A 10,589-nucleotide genomic window follows, 5' to 3' on the forward strand; every position below is an offset into this window, starting at 1 on the left:
TATCAATCATAACTAATTTCTTTGATTGTAGATTCATGGAATATGCTAAACGTTCAGTGAAAAATAAGGCTAGGGTAGAACGATCTATTTATGCATCTTATTTACATCGTGAGACAACTCATTTTTGTTCACACTATTTCAACAACTTCATGTTAAGACCACAACATTGTATAAATGAAGTGGACATTGAAAGTGAAAGGCTTCCATCAATCTTATTTGTCTTTGACCAACCTGGACGTCATTCTGGGAGGGAGATCACTCGTTGGTTAACTGATGAAGAATTGAGCTCAGCTCATGTTCATGTTTTGATCAACTGTAATGAAGTTAAACCATACCTTGAGTAAGCGTCATGCAAGATATTCTTTTAAAACACTGTTATTCATCCATTAAGTTATCGCTAACCTAATGCATTAACACCTATATATTGACAGCTCCTTCTTACATTCTAATGAAATTTCTGAATCACATGCTTCAACTCGTATACATGCAAATTTCCCTTTGTGGTTTAGGACACAAGTATGTATCTAGAAATTCTATAATTTACTTTTTATTGACTTCTTTAACCATTTCATAAAAAATTAATGACATTGATATATTTATAGGTTCATAAAGACCCTTTAGATGTGAAGAACCAACACCTAAGAGATTTATCACTTGGTCCTTTAAGGTGTGTAAAAGAATGGCACACATTCTTTGTGAATGGGTACAAATTCCACCCTCACATATGGAGCGAGGGAAAGAAAACAATAAATAGTGGGGTCCATGTAAAGGGTCTTACAGAAGGAGGTGAGGATGCTTTCTACGGTGTGATTCAACACATGTATGAGGTGGAGTACAATTCTTCGACCTCAGATAAGAAAGTTGTATTATTTTACTGTAATTGGTTTGATCCATCAACAAGAGGTACACGAGTAGATTCCAAATATGGTATTGTGGATATTCGAATGGATAGAAGATATGTGTCATTTGATCCTTTTAACATTGCACATAATGTTCGACAAGTTTATTATGTACCATATCCAACATCACGCAGAGACAAACATGGCTGGTGTGTTGCAATCAAAACGAAGCCCAGAGGTAGTATAGATTCTGATGATGTACAAGTTGAAGTGCCATATCAAGTTGATGAAATGTCACATGTTAATGAAGTGATTGAAGTTGAAAGGGTTTCAGAATTACAAGATTTAGAGGCTGAGCTTCAAGAAGTGGACATAAACAATGTATCATCATTTGAATATCAAATAGATGAAGAAACAAATGAATGGGAGGAAGACAATGAAGAGGGAGAAAGTGAAGATGAATATGGAGATGACTTTGACATCTCTAACTCTGAATAGACTTAAGAAGCAAATGTTTAACAAATAATATCTATTGTAGGAACTAGTATTGTATTGTTGTTGTTAACATATTGTTTATTACTCCAGTTAATCTCATGTCATATTGTTGGTTTATGTTTGCTGATGAAATTTGTGCATGATTATTGGATTTTTTTTATTCAACTATATTCAACATATTTTTCTCCATTGATAAACTTATATTACCTTCATTATCATTTCATGTCATATATATAGATGTCATCAGGAGGTTATGATCAACCATCATCGAGTAACAACAAAAAAAAGGGAAAAAAATTATGTGATAAAATTGTTATCACGATTTAACAACCAAAATCCATCATCTAGTCAACCTAATTCACCTATTCCTTCTTCAACTCATGGATGTAACCCACCAGTAGCAGATGCTACCCAATCCACCCCACCAGTAGCAGCAGATGCTATTGCATCAACACCATCTCTACATGTTGGTTCAAATGCATCAACCCCACCAAATATTACACCATCCCCATATACAAATTTTGGAGGGACGCATTCAACTTTTGCAGCCAATAACGTAGAGGATGAAGTCCTTTCAACTGGTGATCGCCCTCTGATTCAGCCCATTGGGGGAGGGTAAGAATATGATAAAATTCAATTCATATAATTTACTATTATTGTCTTATAATTTTGACTAACTTTATTTTGGTATTTAGGTTTTATCCATAAAAAATTGCATCAAAGGCCATCACTACCACCATTAAGCAACAATTTGGTGAGCCATGGTCAACATGGGGGGCGGGGGGGGGGGGGGGGGGGGGGGGCAATCGCAACGGCTAACCGAGATATATTTTTTCAATGTTTTAAGGTACTTGTTTTTTTATTCCCTTTAAAAAATGTATATTTTACAATTTGGATTGATGATTCTTGTTGTTTTGCAGAGGAAGGTCACATGGAGGGTTGAGAATGAGGACAAAATTAAGAAAAATTTCCATACAATGGCTTCTCACACCCTTTCACAAATGTTTAAAGATGTTCACCAAGAATGTAAACGACAAGAATGGATTGGAAATAGTGTTTGGAACAGCCTCCTGGAACAGTTGAACATGCCTTTGTATCGATCCAAATGTGATACAGCTAAAAAGAATCGTTTTTTCCGAAAAAGGTGGATGTCTGCACACTAGAGGATCCATTAGTGTGCATGAACACGCTATTCGTTTGGTATGACTTCCATATAAAATTTTGTATTAATCTATGATTACTTATTACCTCCTTTTAATTTATAAAATGTTTTCTTTATAGACAGAGGAACTTGGTCGCTTGGTCCATGTTGATGAAGTGTTTCAACAAACACATATACGGAAGAGCACTGAGGATTTTGTAGATGATAGATCGAGGCGGACACATGTTAGTTTTTTTTTAACTTTTTCTTAATTTTTTTTATGTACATTAATTACTATGATAACAAATATTTTTCATTTTAATAGGAAGATTTTGAAAGTAGATTCTCTCAAGCATTATCTGAGTCACAATCTATGTCTGCCTCAATATCTACTCCATTAGATACTGTTGAGGAGGAAAGATTGAGAAACCGTTATTGGTTAGAAGCTGTAGGTGGAAGGTACAAATGACGAGTATATGGGGTTGGGCGTATCGATCGTCAGGACGACTGTGTTGATCGCTACCTACAAGAAACTCAAGCATCTTCTAGTAATAACAAAGTTGATTCAGAAGAAATTGTTGAACTTAGGCAGCAAATTCAACACATGAATGCTCGATTTCAATCCTTTCAATATTTTATGATGCAATATCTACCACCTGAAGTAGCAGCAACTGCACAACATATTTTTCAGCAGCCAAATACCCCACAACTAACTCAACAGAATCAAATGCAAGATAATAATGAAGTGCAAAATGATAGTAATCATGATGAACAACAAAATTCACCTGGTCAAGATTATAATAATTATTAGCTTATTTAAAACTTTGTTATGACTTGAGTTTCCTTTTATTAGTTTCTATTTTTGTTTAATGACATACATTTGGAAATAGTATTGTATTTATGGGCAGGTCTGAATGTTGATGAATATTGTTTTTGAATGAATTCTTATTTATGGGCAAGTCTGAATGTTGATGAATTTTGTCTTTGAATGAATTCTCATAAGTGGAATGTTGATAAATATATGCAGGTGTAGAACGTCTAGGGCCATCAAATATTAAAACAACTGCACACTATTACATACAGATAAATCTGTATGTAAGTATGTCCACTGTTACATACGGATGTATTTGTATGTAACTCTGTACATACTTACATACGAATTTATCCGATTGTAATTATATACAAATTTATCTATATGTAATTATATACGAATTTGAAAAATTATATACAAATTTATCTATATGTAATTATATACGAATTTGAAATCCGTATGTAATAGTTACTTACGACAATTTTACATACGGATTTTTTCCTGTATGTAATCTGTATGTAACTATGTTACATACGAATTTATTGCCTTACATAAGAATTTGGGTTGTATGTAATTCAAGATTTTCTTGTAATGAATAAGGATTAAAATTCAATTAACTTTGGATCATCTTAAAGAGTGGATTAACAATTCAAAGACTACTAGACACAAAAAAAAAAAAGCAGCAGCAAAGTCCTCAAGCATTCCTATTGGATTTGAAGACATCAAAACACCTTGTTCAACATGTGAGACTCTAACCGTCTTAATGTTGGGCAAAGTTTTTAGATTTTGGGAGTGTGGTGTCAAACATAAATTTTGTTTGTTGTGAAGAGTTCTTATTTTTGTAAACATGTTTTTGTGAAGACATTTCTTTGTAATTTGTATAAAGGTTGAAGCATCCTTTAAATGCTCCATTTATTTTATTTTATTCTTTGTCCATTAAAAATATGTGCATTAAAACAAGACAAAAAAAAGTAAATTAACAGGGTTTTGAAACCTGAAGGAAAAACAGAAAACTAATTACTAACACAGGGATTACAAGTTGCCAAGAAATAACAGGATATAAAACCTTCAAAAACTAACAAGAGTTTAAAAAACCGATGAAGGTAACAAGAGTTTAAAAAACTATTGGAAAGTAATAGGGGATACAAAATCTCTAAGTACTACAGGTTGTAAAATCGCAAATAAGTTGCGCTATTCCAATAATTTATAAAAATTGTTAGTAATTCGTAATTTTACTTAAAAAAGACAAGCTACTTAATGATATAGTTAAAACCATTGAAAATACTAAATATAACTTCACCTAAATACCTAAATTTTATTAAATCATTCATTCCTATATTTCCCTGACCATCTTTTATGAAATATGTACCTTAGTATCTTTTCTGAAGTGACTAAATAAAAAGTGAAGAAGTAAAATCATGGTGGTGCTTCTTTTAAGAAAATGAAAAGGTAATAGAGATTTTATAGAATTCTCATAATGGAAAAAGTACATGTGAGAGATAGCTTTTGACATAAATGTATTATGCAGAACAACAAAGACGTCTTTTCGTTTTCTCTACGCTCTTCTTAAAACTGGATGTCTCTTCATATAACCTCTTGACTCTTCATCTGCTCATACATTTCTTGTTCAGTAAGCAATTTGAGGAAAAAACTGTTAAACTTCCTTAACTTTTAAACCAATTTTCAGTCCTTTAAAATGGAATCTATCAAGACTCCGTCACTAAAATAAGTTTAATGAATTATTTATTCAATATGATAAATAAACTTTAAAGAGAAAAGTCACTTTAAAGAACTTTTTATTTATTTGTTAAGTACTTCTATTTAATTTGGATTTAGAATGTTAAAATGGGTCATTTTGTTTGGTTTTAGTCTATCAAGTTCGTAGGTCAAAAAATTAGTCCACAAGTTTTTTTTTTATAATTTTATTAATTTAATTTTACAATTTTAAATATATATTAAAACTGTATTAAATTATGTAAATATGTTTTTTAAGTTTTTAACAAGTTAACTTAATGACTTCAATGATATAAATTAAAAAAAATTATTATTTATACATGTTAACTACTCAATTACAATCTGAAACTTAATTTCTAAATTTTAAATATTTAAATTATAATATTATTAAATACTTATATCTTTTAAACAATCCAATACAAAAATTTAACTCTTTAAAAAAAATCAATTTTAATTATAAGAAAATGGATTAGTGAGTTTACCCACACCCCGCCTCTAGTTTATCCATCCATTCAACGTTTTTTTTTTAGCTCATTTGGTCTTATGAAACTAGTATCCAACACTTCTATGGGACTTATATCTTTTTATCTTTGCATATATATATATATATATATATATATATATATATATAGTTTTGATATAACATGTGTCTATCTTCTTATATTTGTGTCTAACTTTTTTATATGGCAAATTCTTCTTTAAATTACGTTTAAGACTTTTGTTTAAAACTGATCATATAGATTTATGGTCTTAAACAATCTATTATAAACTAACACTAAAAAAAAAAAACATGTATACTGCGACAGTTATTTTTGTAAAAACTGGTGTTTTTAACTGCTGCATTATACGTCTGTGGCGGTATCGCGTATCACCGTAATTCTTGCTGCCACAAAGTTTAATGTGGCGGTCAATTGAGAACCGTTGTAACAGACGCAATATTATGCATTGTATAAAGTGGCGGTTTTAAGCGCGTAATTGGCGTCAGTTATAAATGTCGTAAATGTAAAACTGTGTAAACCAATTCTAAGAAAATGAGCCAAAAATGAACTTACTCTATCTAAGATTCTGATCGGGAAATCTCGTAGAGTTCACTGTCAGGAGTCCAATGGCAGACTCTGATCGTCAAACTGATGATCGAGGAGATTAGAATCTTAGAGAGAAGGGAGAGGAAAGGAAAAAGGGAACAAAAATGAACTTACTCTATCAAAGATTCTGATCGGGCAGTCTTGCAGATCTTGCTGCCGGAAGTCTAATGGTGGACTCCGATCGTCAAACAGATGAGCAAGGAGGTCAGAATCTTAGAGAGAAGGGAGAGGAAAGGAAAATGAAACTTCTAGAGAGATGGTGGTTCTTTTAAAATGAAACCTGGATAACTAATTTTCTATTTATATAGCTTTTTCACTTTAATAATAAAATATTCAGGTGTCATTTTAATTGTACCATTTCTACTCTAAGACTATTTTTCTCGGTCCTTACATTCTACCTTTTCTTCAACATTTGTTGAAGACCTACCACTAGAGGAACCATTATTCATATTGCTTACCCTTGTTGTGGATTTCCTGAAAGCAAGGGTAGGATAGTCTCCATATGAAAGTCCTCTCACCCTCCCTGGATGCTCCTTTCCAAAAATGATACCAACGAGATCATTTGGAGATATATGTGATGCGGATTTTCCAGCATTAGCTCATCAATTTTATCCTACATAAAAATGGAATCAACCAACATTAACGCTCGTCTTCCCAAAATAGTCCAAGATAGTATCCAAAATAGACTAAAACAATCCAAAACAGTCCAAAATAATATATACCCATGACAGAAACAATATGTTCCCAAAACAGTCCAAGACAGTATCCAAAATAACCCAAAACAATCCAAAACAGTCCAAAACAATATATACCCATGATAGAGACAATATATTCCCAAAACAGTCCAAGACAGTATCCAAAATAGCCTAAACAATCCAAAATAGTATATACCCATGACAGACACAATATGTTCCCAAAACAGTGTCCAAAACAGTCCAAGACAGTATCCAAAATAGCCTAAAACAATCCAAAACAGTCCAAAATAGTATATACCCATGGCAGACACAATATGTTCCCAAAACAGTCCAAAACAATGTCCAAAACAGTATCCAAAATAGCCCAAGACAATCCAAAACAGTCCAAAACAATATATACCCATGGTAGAGACAATATGTTCCCAAAACAGTCCAAAACAGTCCAAGACAGTGTCCAAAATAGGCCAAAATAATCTAAAACAATATATACCCATGGTCGAGACAATATGTTCCTAAAACAGTCCAAGACAGTATTTAAAACAGTCCAAAACAATATCCAAAATCAGTATCCAAATCCAAAATAGTATGTCTCGAAAACAATGCTACATATAAGTAAATATACCAAATTATCCCTCCTTGACAATACCAAATTTGGCATAAATATACCAAAATATATGCCAAATTCACAAAACTACTTATAAGTAATTTTTTTTAAGATAATCATGGTATTATTTGTTATCAAAATTATTGTTATCTATACCTTAACAATTTGGTGTTATGTCATATATAGATGTAAAATTTTAAAGGAGAATGATTAAATAAACCAATATGATTATTAGTTGAAGTAAAATAATACATGATAAACAAGTTATAAAAAATGATTTGTCAACTATAGTTAAAAGAATAGTTTTGTTAACTTATAAACTTAGATTTAATATAAAAGCTTATTATTCTTAATTTCAAATATTGTTTAAAATTAAAATAAAAACTTAATTTTATAATTTGGGATGATAAGTTTTTGAATTTATAAGTTCTTATTTTTGATTTAATAAAGTCAATGTTTTAAAACTTAAAATGTTAAAAAAAACAATTTTGCTTAATAAAATAGTAGAAAATAGAGGAGGTTTGATTTTATCAACAATGAAAAACATCATAGAGAAAGATAAGTGTTTAATGTTGTTTGAAACCCATAACAAATATTGTTGTTCTTTTTTTTTTGGAGTTTTACATTGATTGGTAAAATGACTCATTTTTTTGACAATTTCAATAAGTAATTTAATTATGAAATTTTATATGCATTCCCTCTATGAATTTTGATATGCCTCGACCTTTATTTTGGCCCTTTTGACTACTTTTTTTTGTTATTTTCAATACTCAAAACTATCCCTTAAGTCTCTCTTGAACATTTTTGCTTAAGATCAAGTCACAAATGTCATCAAATCTCAATTTGGTATTACTTATAGAGCTACTATTTGGAGTACTTGTATCCCAACTATTCGAAAGAGATGAAATAGAATTAATGCTTTCACCCTATCATCAAAGTTGATCTTCACTAATGTTAGCTGTCAAGAATTATGTTAAATTCATTAATTTGATTAATAATTGAATTATCTTCATCCATTTAAGGTTGACTAGCTTGCGTATCAAATAATCTTTGTTGGTTGCATATGGCTTCTCGTACATATTTGACAACATCTACATAAGATCTATAGTTGTTTTCTCATTTAGAATTTTGAACACAATATTCTTGGTCAATGTCAATCGAATCACATTGAGTGTTTGGTGATGTAGCAATTCCTTATTTGAATGCTCCATGTTGTTTGACTTCTACCCCTTTAAGGGTTGATCAACTTCTTCTTATACAAATAGTTTCTCATCTACATCTTCCAAAATCTGAAGTCTCTTCCATCAAACTTCTCAATCTTCACCCTTCCTTCTTCCAACATCATTGCTCTTCTCTTTCAAATAAAGTTCTCACTACTCCTCTAAATAGAGATCAATATGAAAAAAAAAACAAATATTTTTTTATGTGGAAGATTAGACAAGGCTACAACAATGGAACATACTAAGATATTGGTAAACCATACAGTTTCCAGAAACACCTTCTGAAACTGCACCACACTAGAACACACAAAAATACAATGTTCAAGGAAGAAGGGAATATAATACACTTGGGTAAATCAAAGATTAAAGCTTAGAATTACAAGACAATTCTATTCCAAACTTGAAATGATGCAAAAGATCTTTAAAATCTTGAAAATTGTTTTTGATTAATCTCTCTTTCTTAGTTCATGCATAAGAGCGTAAAATAACCTTTTTATACTCCAATCAGATGGTCAAAGCAGTTAAATCAAGAACTAAAAGTTAGTGGAATCATTTAAAATAGATTGCAACATCCTAACAGAATTCTGTTAAGGTTTTCATAAAACCAACCAGTTGAATTCTTGAAACAACCGGTTGAATCAGTTTCACAGAAAAGTCAAAACAAAGTCAAGCTTTTCAAACTTATTTTAAAAGCCACTAAGTGTCAAACAATTGGTTGAATCAACATTTCAATAGGTTGAAATTTCACACTCTTTAGAAAACACATCTTTTTCAAAAGGATTAAAATTCAATTAACTTTGGATCATCTTAAAGAGTGGATTAACAATTCAAAGATTACTAGATACACATAAAAAACCAGCAACAAAGTCTTCAAGCATTCCTATTGGATTTGGAGACATCAAAACACCTTGTTCAACATGTGAGACTCTAAACGCCTTAATGTTGGGCAAAGTTTTTAGATTTTGGGAGTGTGGTGTCAAACATAAATTTTCTTTGTTGTGAAAAGTTCTTATTTTTGTAAACATGTTTCTGTGGAGACATTTCTTTGTACTTTGTATAAGGATTGAAGCATCCCTTAAATGCTCTATTTATTTTATTATATTCTTTGTTCATAAAAAAATATGTGCATTAAAACAAGACAACAAAGTACATTAATAGGGTTTTGAAACCCGAAGGAAAAGCAAAAAACTAATTACTAACACTACACAACAAAGTACATTAATAGGGTTTTGAAACCCGAAGGAAAAGAAAAAAACTAATTACTAACACTACAGGGGTTACAAGGTGCCGAGAAATAACAGGTTATAAAACCTTCATAAACTAACAAAAGTTTAAAAAACCGATGAAAAGTAACAAAGAGTTTAAAAAACTTTTGGAAAGTAATAGAGGATACAAAACCTCTAGTAAGTACTACAGGTTGTAAAATCACAGATAAGTTGTGCTATTCCAATAGTTAATAAAAATTGTTAGTAATTCGTTAATGACTTTAGTTTTACTTAGAAAAACACAAACTACAAATATCACAATTAAAGTTAAAATCGTTGAAAATACTAAATATAAATTCACCTAAATACCTAAATTTTATTAAATCATTCATTCATATATGTCCCTTACCGTCTTTTATGAAGAGACTAAATAAAAAGTGAAGAAGTAAAATCATGGTTGTGCTTCTTTTAAGAAAATGAAAAGGTAATAGAGATTTTATAGAATTCTCATAGTGGAAAAAGTACATCTTATTTGTGGATCATAGTGAAAATCATTAACTTTGTATGCATGTTGAGAACTATATTAACCTACGAAAACTCTATTAAACTACGAATGATGGAGGGTAGATAATATTTAGATTAAATCGAAATCGCATGCCTAAGTTATTTCTGTTTCATTTCTTAAATATCTTACTTTCTTTATTTTATCAATAATCAATAAAAAATAGTCTGCCTGATTTTGAGTGTAAATTGTTGAAAA

Source organism: Phaseolus vulgaris, chromosome 6 (genome assembly GCF_000499845.2).
Source record: "Phaseolus vulgaris cultivar G19833 chromosome 6, P. vulgaris v2.0, whole genome shotgun sequence".
Taxonomy (NCBI): Eukaryota; Viridiplantae; Streptophyta; class Magnoliopsida; order Fabales; family Fabaceae; genus Phaseolus; species Phaseolus vulgaris.